Genomic DNA, 13,516 nt, shown 5'->3' with positions numbered 1-13,516 from the left:
TAAATTTTTAGGAATGATGACGTCAAAAAAATTAAAATATTTATAATTCATGCGAAAGACAGTTGATTGACCTAGACAATATCAAAATTTGGGTGAAAATGGAAAACGGATAAGTGGAGATGCGCTCTATTAAATGTGATGAGCTATGACGAAAGATACAAAAATCCTAAATTTTATATTAGCGTGGCCATACGATGACGTCACAATGTCCGGTTAGCCATATTAATATATGATCCGATATCTACAACTCATTAACTTCCAGAAAATGTCATCCACAAAAAGTTGACCGTGCAGTTTAGAAATTACGACTGTTTAAAAAAAGGCATAATTTTGACAATTTTTTTAACTTTTTCAACAAAAACTCGCGCAAATTGTCCAATTCCACGTGCTCGTATGACGTTACTTTAAGTCGAAATTGTTTAAAAGTTGGTAAAATTACTAGAAAAGGCTGGAAAAACATAAATCACGCGAAAAAAATATGTTTTTAATGCTACGTGCGCACCGCACACGTAAAAATTTGCGCACGCGTGGGAATTTTTTACATGCTTAAAACGACATGAAACGCGTAGAAACTTGATTAGAAAATAATTTAGCGCATTTTGAAATTTTAAATGCGCGTGCGCGCGTAACTTTGTGTAAAACACGCAATTTTGGTTCGACAGAAAGGTAGCGCATGATATAAATTAAATTTGTGCAAAGTTTCAATATAAAATGTTATTTGGTTTTTGACCTATGTTAAATACGAGAAAATCGTTAAATCGCGCGTACGTCACGTTGCGCAATTGTAAACATCATGAAAAGCTTCGCTTGACGACGTTACATAAATGTCAAAATGTTAACATAGTTCACAAAATGTTATGTTTCCAAGTTTCAGAGAAAAGCGATACACAAAAATCATACAGAAAGAAAGAAGATAAACTAGACATGAAACTCGTCACTTTGACGAGTTAGTTATCCGCACCACGACAAACGCCACGTGCACGTCATACGTTGGAATATTGCACACGGATAAAGATTATGGCATTATGACAAGAACTGAAGAATATGATATGCTGTTAGTGCTGAATTCTGTCAATTTTGTGTCATATAGTATATACATGCAAACAGTATAAGCTGTATACATATTACATACAGTGTAGAATAGGTGAAATTACAGGACCCGCCATTTATTCCAATTTTTAACATGGCGACGGTATCAAAATGAAACACTTAGATAGCAATTTCAGAAGGAAATTATCTCAGGAACAACATATTAACGTGTAGAAGAAATTTGAATACGTAAAATATAGATGCGCACCCTTTTAAATGTGATGAACTATTACGCAAAATATGAAAATACGACTTTTTTTATTCAACTGGCCATATGATGACGTCACAACATCTGATTGGCAAAATGTTTACATGAATTCGTATCTACAATCCAATAGCTTCAAGAAAACGTTTAATCGTGATTATCACATTTTATTCTTACGAGCTATAACAGATTGAAATTTACTGTAAAGATGAAATTAATGCCACACGTAACTTAAATTTGTAGGCATGATGACGTCATAAAAATTAAAATATTTTTAACTCATGCTAAAGATAGTTCATTGACCTAGACAATATCAAAATCGGAGTGAAAATGGAAAACGGATAAGTAGAGATGCGCTCTATTAAATGTGATGAGCTATGACGAAAGATACAAAAATCCTAAATTTTATATTCGCGTGGCCATACGATGACGTCACAATGTCCGGTTAACCATATTATTACATGATCTGATATCTACAACTCATCAACTTCAAGAATATGTCATCCACAAAAAGTTGACCGTCCAGTTTAGAAATTACGACTGTTTAAAAAAAGGCATAATTTTGACAAATTTTGACGAATTCTTAAACTTTTTCATCAAAAACTCGCGAAAATTATCCAATTCTACGTGCCCGTATGACGTGATTTTAAGTCGAAATTGTTTAAAAGTTTGTAAAATTACTAGAAAAAGGCTGGAAAAACATAAATCACGCAAAAAAAAAAGTTTTTTTGCGCTACGTGCGCACGCATGCGTAAAAAAATTGCGCGCGCCTGGGAATTTTTGACATGCTTAAAATGACATGAAACGCGTAGAAAGTTGATTAGTAATTGATTTTTCGCATTTTGAAATTTTAAACGCGCGTGCGCACGTAACTTCGTGTGAAACATGTCATTTTTTGTCCACAGAAAGTTAGCGCATGATATAAATTAAACTTTTGCTAAGTTTCATTTGAAATTCTTATATGGTTTTCGATCTATGTTAAATACGCGAAAAACGTAAAAACGCGCGTAAGTCACGTTGCGCAACTCTGACGTCATTCATAATAAGAGGTGCACAACTTCACGTGAATGCCCATATGTTGACAAAGTTATGAAACGTTAACTGTACACGTTTTAGAGATACGCTCTGCACAAAAATGACGGAAAGAAAGAAGAATACAGAAAAAAAAAAGATGAAACAGGACAGTTCCAAGGAGTTATCCGCTGAATGCGGATAACTAATAAAAAGTTGATGATGATGATGATTTCGTACAATCACAAGAGGTTTTCCTGCAACTTCGTTGCGGAAAACCAAAAAAAAATAATAAAGATTTTATACAATAACAATAGGTGATCATTTTATTCTAAATGATCACCTAATAAAGATTTTATACAATAACAATAGGTGATCATTTTATTCTAAATGATCACCTAATAATAATTAAGTATATAACATACTTATATTGTATACTAGAACTGAGACCCTAAGCCAAACGTTTAAATTAGTTATGTTAAAGTTATTTTGTGTTATTTAGTGGATAAAGTGAATTGATATCCTAAATGAAATATAACAGTAATAAAATTATTTATTTAAAATTAAATAAACACTGGTATTATCAACTAAATCTAGATAATGATTATTATTGCTAAATATTTAGATCTGTAGACCACGCCCTGTTTGTTACGTGTAGAATGACAGTACACGTCTACGTCCTTGGTGAAAAACATAATACCAACTAGGATTTAACAACCATTGAACATGGAAGCCTGGGAATTAGAGTTCAAACGCAGGCCAGCATTCAAATGTTAAGCTATCATATGCGAAACACTGTGAAATCCAATTTTGTATGTGCATTCATGCAAAGAGGACTGCTCATTCGATCCATATTACTACAATAGTATGTTATGCAGTTGTGGTACGAAAACAAATCCGATGCAATGAATAACATATAAATTCACGATTAAATTATCCTGTCGATAATTAATTTCAGTACAGATCTAATTAGTTAGGTTATAGAATGTATGATTAAAATTAATGTAAATTTTACAGTCAACAAATTATGTATTTGGTTATATTTCCACCTGTGGGTAATTTTGTTCACATGAATGAAAATTAAGAAAAACATGTTCGAAGGTCAAGGGGTGGGGAAATGTGTGCTTCAGTTGGTATATTCGGTAATGATAAAGTGAGTGACAGTTTTTACGTTACCTTAGGGAGTCATTTTATGAATGAGTTGTAGAAGTTAATGTGCGGTTTCAACAGCGTTCGAGCTAAGCTTCACTGATCATGAAGATATAATAAACATCTATGTCATTCGCATAATTAAGATGACACGCATATTCGACACAATGATTCTTCGGAACTGCAATTACTTAATTTACTTTTTGTTTACTAATTTTGATATTAGAACGCTCTTCTTGAATTACATTAAATATATATGTAGTAGTTTTCGACACTTCAATTCATAATTCATCTATACTTTACTTAAAACAGTACCATACTAACAACATACTGTGTTGATACCTTTCCTATTACTTCACCACCATAATAATTTTTGTTCTCAGATCTGCTTGCAGCACTCCTTTGTAATTTTATAGTATTAATTTAAAACCCTCTGATTAAATGGAAGTAATGTTTTGTTTTTTAAATTTGGAAGCAGAGATTTGAGTTCACCTCTGAAAAAACTTTCCAAGTAATGTATTACCTCGTTTTTGTTTGCAAACATATAAAATATTCTTAGAATAAAAAAAAAAATAATGTATATAGCTTTAACCAAAAAATAAAGCTTGTTTTTTTTGTCGTTAATTGTTAATTTAGATCTGCAGATGATTATTTACCTAATTTCAAACCATAATTAATATTTAAAAATCATGAATATTTCAAAATGCAAGACCTCATTAGTATGTGTAGGAAGATAAATATAATATTATTTAATGTCTTTAACATAGCAATCATTATTAACGCATTTTCGAAAAGATGAATGAATATTTAAATGCCAGTTAATCCATTTGCTGGTAGTAACACATTGTTGTTATAGATTCGGTATTATTTAATATTATTAGAGGACTTTTCATCATATTTCATCCTTCCACTAAGTTTTATTGAATTCGTTCATTTTCTTCGGCATCCGTTTCTCTTTGGAATGCGTTGCCTATTGAAATCCGTCAGGCAAATTCCACCAGTGTCTTCAAATCTCTCCTCAAAACCCACCTTTTGAAATTAAAAATTGTTCTGTCTATGTAAAGCGCATTGAGGCTTTCAGCATAATGCGCTATATCAAGTACCAGTTATTATTATTATAATAATATTAATTCTAATACATCTAAATATGTACCGTATTAATATAGTATGAATCATACTTTTACGGGTACAGCATTACCAAATATGCACATGTCATTATTTTTATGTTCGGTTTGACCCTTTGATCTTTCAAAATTCAAAATTCAAGTTCAACAAACTTTTATTGTCCAATTTCATACACAATACATACAATTGGAGATGTGTCGTTTGATACACTAACATACATAACAATTATAAAATTATATAGAGTTATACTGTACATCATTCACACAAATACTTGTTACAACAAAAATATAAAAGAGCACACGTAACTTAAACTAAGACTAATGTATAGTGTTGAAGCCGCTATAGAAATGATAATGTTACTAGAATCAAAATCAAATCAAAGGTTTATTTATTTTAATCGTTCCTGCAGTTATAAAGTAAATTACTTAAATTTATATTTATAATAATATGTTTAATATAATTTTATGTGGTTAAGTTCTTCTGGGGGCCCCAGACATTTCATGTTATAGTGACTCTGTTGCTTTTGGAGTCCCAGAACATGATGTCGAATAAACAAATGAAGTGAAAATGAACATTTTTATACAGTACTTGTAACTGTAACTGCAATTTAGCATCTTGGCTATGAATGGTATATATAAATTACAAGAACAACAATTGAGGTATTGCTGAGTAAAGCTAATCTAGAAGAAAGTATCATCAAATAATGATCTATTGCATGTAGGGAAATCAATCGACTCATGTGGAATTATCCAGGTTAATCGTTATCCGCTTAAGCCGCTCAAATTCCCCAAAGTTACATTTTCGCCCTAATCTGATTCCCTCATTCCTAATGTCTCTCTTCTTAATTGGGTTTTAAAACAAGAATTGAGAAATGACATCATTGAGAATAAAATTCAACTTAACGTGGATATGATGGGTATTTTCCCATGCAGCAGATTTAAACAGAGAACTATATTTGGGTGTAATATGCAAGCAGTAGGAATGAAAGCCTTCAGATTTAGATCACAATCATTTTGGATAACATTTTCATCATGATCTTATCTGGCAGATTAATGACATTTTTAGACCTAGTGTTTATTTGACTTTTTGAAAATTATTGTATATGTGAAAATCGATTGTATTTATAGAAGAGAAATTCTTTTTGTTGATCCAATACTTGGTAGTTAAGCTCTGTCTACACTATCAAACTTTATGCGACAAAAAAATGTGATGTGCCCATATATGGACATGATGATGTCATATCACTACCATATTTGGGTACATCACATTTTTGTTTTTGTTAAACTAGTTTGATAGTGTGGATAGAGCTTTACAACATTTCACAAACGTTCAGTTTAGACTGTTGATTGGTTACAGTCTGGTCAATACGTCACCTCAGTGTTTTTGAGGGCGCTGTGTTTTTTCTCATTGACGTTGGTCCCCCTGGATTGTATTTATCCTTTTAATAACATATATTTTGAGAGGTTTTTTTGTGGTATATATTTAAGTTTTATTACATATTGTAATAAAATTTATCATATACAGTAACAATTTTTATGTTTCTCAGTATTTAAACAAGGCCATATACATGGCTGCAGTCGCGTGCTCAAATTTGAGTTAGTGTTTACCAACTGACCGACATAGTGGGTTGTAGAGTCGTGGAAATAATTACAGTCAAACAAAAATGAAACTAGAGTTTCTATTTTGATTATATTATCTGAAAGATGATAATTATTTAATATTATTATTATTATATTGTTTATATTTGTTGGTATTAATTTAATACTGTTGTGTGTTTTTTTTCCATTTAAAATGCCGCAATGTCCAATTCAACATTTGTTGATCCACATTCAACTAACGCACCTTAGCAATATAAGTTACAGAACGTGATAAAACTTTAGCCCCAGGCGGAACAAACTAAGCATAAAAAACTACACAAATCAACATTGGTGCTGAGATGATATTTGATTGTTGGTGCATTTTTTATTCTGTTTGTTAAAAGATCTATTGAATTTGATAGAATAAGAGACCCATGCTGTCCATGTGTTAACAACGTCAAGGCTAACTCACAATAGATACTTACCAGTTCATTACCCTTTTAGACAACTCAAATTATTTTATTTTTACAGTATTTTTAAATATTTTATTTTTTTATATTTTTAAGTATGATACTGAATGTTTAACCTTATTTAAAATTCTAACAAAAAATGCATAAATGCTTAAAATTAATTACTATACACTGTATTATATAGCATTAATTTTACATAAATTAACAAAATTATAATGCCAAAAATAAATAAAATTTAAATTGTATAAAAAATTTAAATTAATTATTAATATTATTTATTTGCTCATCTGTATTTCATATCATAACAAAATAAAAAAATTAATAAAAAAATTATACTTTTTATAAAATTGTTATGCAATGGAATTAAAATTATAACAATAGAAAAATTTAATTGACAATGCTTGCTGTCCAAATAACTACTAATATCTATCTGTCTACTAAGTTGATAGCAAATAGCCCTTGACACACGTGTTGTCAAAAAATGAAAGGCATGATAGCCAGATTTATAGTTAATTAAATGTTCTTCATTACACTCATATTGCATAAACTTTGTTTATACAATCCCGGTTACTATCACAAACACCCAAAACACCCGTAGGATAAGGAGAACTCGGTCAACACCACATGATAGTCTGCGTTTGAAGGACGTCTTCGCTGCATACCATATATATCTATGCTTCTTCTGCATTCCACATATTTAAATCACATAATTTTACCTATGTTTGAGAAGAGTACCACGCTGGCGTTAATGAAAGTCCCGCAGATTTAAACAAAACTTTCAGATTGTCCTCGATCTTGAAGTTAATTTTTCAGATTAGATATTAAATCTGTTAATCATCGGAGAGGTTAAGTTGATGGTCAGTGGAACATTACTTGACCTCATTACAAATTCCGTTTGACCGTGACTTAAAAATAGCTTTATGAAGTGTAACATAATGTATATCAATTAGTCAGAATGGTAAAACAACATAAGTAGCAAGTAGCACGCAATATGCTAGTAAGGACATTTTATTTTTATCAAATGAACTTTTCTCACGTACATTGATAATTGTTCATGCATTTAAATTTGTTTTCATAGTTCGCGTTCGCCAATGACCACAATAGATCTATTCAGAACTGTTTTGATCATAAATGGCCGGTTTAATTAATCTTTTTCCTACAATTTGACTTCAAATTAACAAATGCTTTTATGCTTATAATGGTTTTTCCTTTCATGTACTAACCTATTATATATTGTACTGTCCCCCAAAAACATGAAAAATGAAGATTAATTAAATCAGACTTTGAATATGTTATTTTGTAGTTTTAATAAAGTTAATCACTTCCATAGAAAAAAAAATGAACAAAAATAATGTTTTCACCTATAAATTGACTAAATAAATGGTTAAATTCAACCAAAAACCCACTGGCTGGCAGCCAATTTGGCCGTTTTTTGCTTTAAATTACATTTTTTCAGGTAAATACATTTTTTTCCCATCCAATTTTTGGTCAAAGTGGATAACTATTATGTTACATTAATATGGCATATTCAAAAAAAATGTTGTTAAAAATTATTTTTCAGGGAGACAATACATCTTTAAAGGAAAAGTTGACATTTATACGTGAAAGATACCAATCCTATGTTGAATGTTGACTTTACTGGCAAAACAAATACAAAAAAATAATTAAAAAAATATATGATGAATTGAAAAGAATAATTTTTGTACAGATATATAATTGATACAGTATTAGTATATCTTGATGTCCATTACAATTTACCAATAGGATTTTGATTTTTTACTGTATTTTATCACTTTTTGATATTAATTGAGTGTAATTTATTTGATTATACATAAAAAATGCCTCCATTGAATAAAGCCCCCCCCCCCCCCCACTACACCTAAAACATTTCCCAGTTTATTCAAATAAATACAGTAATTGTTGAATTATGTTATTAGTTTATTGATCCATAAACTATAGAATAATTGTTGTTTATTTATATCTAATTTTATATGATATAAAGTCAAATCAAATTAGAAAACTGCATAGTATTATTATTGATCCTATAGTAGTAGTTTTTATTATGTTTTTAAATTACATATTGTCAAAATAAATTAGAATTCTTAATACGATGTTGTAATCTATTTTAATAAGTGAGAATAGGGATCTTCAATTTGTGATGACCTACGACCTATGTAGTTACATCATTTGTCCAAGTCGTCGTCCAGCTCTGTAACTGAAATATTTATACTGAGTGACCTCTTCAGTCAAAGACTGGTTTCCCAGAGGGCCCAGTTATGATCAGTGGCTGTGAAGTACTAGTACACCGGGGTAACCCCTACTCGTCTCGAAATATATATTAGGTTCTTGAGCGCATGAGATAGATGTGTACACAGTACCTACGATTTATAGTCTTATCCGAGAAGACTTGTTCTACCACCAGAACCATGGAGCGAGTGAGCCTTGAACCCTTGCCGATGTTATGGCTACGTAATTATGGTTCCACTGTCTTATCCGCTTGGCCACTCACTAACATCAATTTTGATTTTCAGAATTAGATTAGATTCATTCACAATCTTCTCTCCTACAGAAAAAATTGAAATGATTGACAAGCCCATGAGGATTCTGTAGGTTCAAACCCCTTCTTTCCTTAAGAGCCCTTGTCAACTAGAGACTAGGAGCAGAAGTGACGTTGGTGGGGCACTTAGGGTGGGGCTTCAGGTCTCTGTGTTACGTCACTGGACAAGCAGCAGAAGTGACGGTAAATAGGCCTAGCTAGACTATATAACTCATGACGATTTGTGCCCCATTTGTCTAAATTTAATAGTGGAACATTCATGGAATAATCCCAAAACATTAAAAGTAATTCTATAATTTAATAACAAAAGTCAAAATCAAGTGTGAAAATAAATTCTTACAAGATGCACAAACGTATATTAATAAATCAAGTTCGTATTCACAATCATTAAAGTTTTACAATGACGCATTAAACTGTAGGAAATGTTCAGAAAATCAATCCTGTCCATTAAACACATCACGTTCATGCAATTAAACCAAGTATCTGCCTACCAGTAACAGACAAAAATGAGTCTTAAACCTTTTTTTAAGAAATCAAAACATGATAAACACAGTCCATATACAGTCAACTCTCTCTCCACCTTTGAGCTGGCCTAATGTTTGAGAGCTTTCGATTTGCCATGACCAACGACCTAACTAGGTCAGGTCAGTTGATGTGTCATCGGTCGTCACCTGGACCTAGAAACCATCAAAATTTTGTTGAGGTGGTGAGTGAGGAATCATGTCCCAATATCCCTGCATACATACAATGAATTAAGGTGACATTGTTTGGTCGTCAGGGGTAACAAAGAACACACCTCTCATGTCACTTCCTGACAGGGAGATTAAAGGGTCTTTCACACCTATTCCAGCACGGTTCCGGTCCGGCGCCCGAAAATCCAAACGAACGTCAATGTTTCGTTTTTTACGCAGCTATGCACATATCAATTGGCGCATAGCCGCGTGGAGCGTTGTGAAAACGAAACATTGATGTTCTATTCGCCGGACCGGAACCGTGCCGAAACAGGTGTGACAGACCCTTAAAAATGTGTGAACCTCAAGAAAATTCTTGGGAGAGTATGCGCTTTTCAGAGAGAGTTGACTGTAGTTTAGCGATAATCAGGATAATTAATAGATCATGATGTGATAACTAAAAAACGTGTTACATTTGGTGTAGATAAAGAGAGTGGGGATAAAATACAATGTTGTTCATTTATATCAACAATACTATATGGGAAATGGGAGGGGAAACATCAACATCTTCAAATTTGTATTTACTGGGAATGTTTACCAGCTGTTTCACATAATTTCTGTCTTTTTTAACAGGCATGTGCTTCATCACAAATTAACGCATTTGAAAATGGAATGTTAGCTACCATAAACCTATATATAGGAGAAATGTAGCTACAAAAGATTGTGATCACTCAGTACATTTTAAGCATGCATTTTCATAGTTATTATAATTTTTTTAAATTGCAGAATTAAACATAATACCACTTCTATTAAATTTGTTAAATGGATGCCAACTATTAAATCTTACAGTTAAACATAAAAAAATTCACTTTATTAACATCACATTGGCCTCTCAAGTAGAAATAAAATGTAATAATAATAATAATAATATCATTAGAATATGTTATTTTAAAGTAAACAATCATTATATTTTGAGAATAAATGTTAATGGTTTCAGTATGGCCACTTTAGGCCCTTATAGTCAAGTTATATATTCTGCAACGCATTTAAAAATAGCTTAAAGATACTAGACCTGCAAATTTTGCCGTTTTGTAAAAATAATGCATATACTGTAAATAACTTTAAAAACATTAAACCAGGTCATTACTTGTCTTAAATGTGTGTTAATTATTTGTTTGCCTCGTAATCCTTTTATTTTTGCTTTTGCTGACCTTTCTTGCCTATTGTTGTTTTCTGACTAGGCTAGGAGGCACCTGATCCCCGAAAAGATCAAGACATAACCGATGCTAACTGGGGTACTTACACACTGATCCCCAGTTAGCGGTGATGGTGTATCCCCATACTCTGTTTTGGGTGCTTGCTTGGTGTTCTCTTCCTTTTGTTTTCCACTCTTTCTCTTTATTGTCGAGCGCATAGAGACATAATTTATTTTCGCTATATAAATCTATCTATTATTATTATTATAAAGAGAAAAACTCTGTAGACGTTTTTAGGCTTAGTTTTGCAGGCCTAGCTGGTAAAGAGCAGTAGCATACGAAAATTGTACGCTAGCTACCTAGCCTGATGTTGTCTTGTTGCTGAATTGTCTTTCCTTTTTTGCAAGAATCTGTTAATACAAATCAAGACCTGGTATTGTCGCTGAAAAGTTACAGTTCTTTTCTTTGTTTACCTTTCACGCGATCGGTCAAAGTGGCTGCATTACATCACAATATGAAAATATCATCATCAATCAACTTATCAACTTATTTTTCACAATTTCAACCGTTTAAAGACAAACAAATTATCCAAATAGGTCCATATAGTATTTATTTTTACATAAAATGTAGTGTGACCTTAAATTAGGTAAAAAAGGCGTAGGTCTAGTGTCTTTAACCATTAAAACTCCCTGGCTTAACCCAGATGCAGAATATTACCGTAATCAAAAACATGTTTTTTTCCCTATTTTAATAGGCCTATTGTATTTGTAGATGTTTCCTCATTATCTTATCTAAATAAACGATAACAAAGCTTTAATACAATAGTACAAATGTTACAGGCCTATTATAAAAACATCAAATGTTACATCATACAGTACCTGTATTTTACCAGGAAGTCATGGTTATTCCAAATTGCATGTTGTGCTGCGTCCGTGACCCACATACTATATAGAGCCGATTGTTCATGTGCAAATGTGCTATTCCTGGATCCTAGCCAATTGTACACTGTCTAGACAAACCAAATATAGGCCTAAACATCCAAACGTAGAAACGAGAAAGAATTTCAGGCCGTGATATCCTTGTGGAAATACACCTTGGCACGCAACTCAAACCATGTTATTTCCTGGTGTTAAGCTAACTATTAATCCTTCGAAGCGTAGAAATTTAAACATCTAGGTCCAGCGTCCCAAATGTGTCTCACAACTCGGTAGTAGTTCAGTGCTCTTGCTGAGTCTGCAGACAACAAAGCGTTGCCGATGCTTATTGGTTCAATTGGTAAAAAAAAAAAACGAGGGTTAATATGCATTCGGGATCCACATTTTACATACGTTTTCGCATGTACAAGTACCACCCTGCAGTTTAAGGACTCGTACAGTATGTCGGTAAGGGATTATATGAAAGAGGAGGGATCATCAACCCCTGGAGCACTTTGAATTCTGGGCCTCCCCATCATGCATCTCGTATTTCATTTTTTTTTAAAGGAATACTTTTTTTTTTTGTGAAAAAAATTATGATCTGACGTACTTGGCGCTATTTTTAAAGAATTTTTATTAACCAGGAGAAATAAATAAAAATCTATTGCCGTAAAATTGAGGCTTTGAAACATGAAACCATGCTACCATGGAACTTCAGTAACATTGTCAGTGGAGAATCCAAGATATTTGGAATGGGAAAGAGACGATAGGGAAGGGCAGGTGATATAAGCTTCCTTCTAAAACATGAAGGCGGCTCCGACCTTCAAATCTGCTCATAATTTTTGTTGGAGTGGCACGCCTAATTGGCGACAGAAGCTATTGTCCTCTTTTGCCACTCCTTGGTGCAATCTAGCTATTTTTTGTATTGATATATTTGTATAATTGTGTTTGCCGAAATTAATAAAATATAAATAAATATAATTGTTTGGTTTCTATTCTGCCCATCTCAACCGTGTTGTTGATCTCTGCTTTAAATATATATTGCTACATAGTGTGTATTCTTATATTAGTACTGATACTGATATAAGTAATTATGTAACATGGTTATACATTATCAAATAACTTAAGATATTTAAGCGCTAATCAATTTTTACTACACTTGCATCAATCTCATTGGTTGGTGAGATTAACGATATGCAGATTATTCTAATATTTAGCCAATCACATATTTATATGTTTTGCTTTGAAAATCATACTGTTTTTGAACCTATGCACTTAATGTAAAAAATCCAACCCTCCCATCCTTAAATCCGTCCATTCCTCCATCAATTTTATCAACCCACCCATCTGTCCTCCCATCCTATTCATCCATCACACCATCAATTTCGTCAACCTGCATTCAACCGTCCAACCATACCATCCGTCCACCATCATATCCGTCCACCATCCTATCCATCCATTCCTCCATCAATTTCATCAACCCACATCCATCTGTCCACCCATCCTATTCATCCATCCCTCCATCAATTTCATCAACCTGCATCCAACCGTC

At 32.4% G+C, this 13,516-nt stretch overlaps 1 long non-coding RNA gene across 1 annotated transcript in view; it reads right to left on the bottom strand.

The window, feature by feature from the left end:
• The window catches only part of LOC144837268 (uncharacterized), an 85,259-nt gene extending 72,830 nt beyond the window's left edge, over positions 1 to 12,429 (bottom strand). Inside the window, exon 1 of the long non-coding RNA XR_013611457.1 lies at positions 11,929 to 12,429. This is a non-coding gene — a long non-coding RNA (uncharacterized LOC144837268). The remainder of the gene's footprint in view (positions 1 to 11,928) is intronic.
• Positions 12,430 to 13,516: the final 1,087 nt, after the last annotated feature.

This window comes from Antedon bifida, chromosome 3, assembly GCF_963402885.1.
Source record: "Antedon bifida chromosome 3, ecAntBifi1.1, whole genome shotgun sequence".
In the NCBI taxonomy this organism is placed as follows: domain Eukaryota; kingdom Metazoa; phylum Echinodermata; class Crinoidea; order Comatulida; family Antedonidae; genus Antedon; species Antedon bifida.
This window is presented reverse-complemented; position numbering and strand designations above follow the sequence as displayed.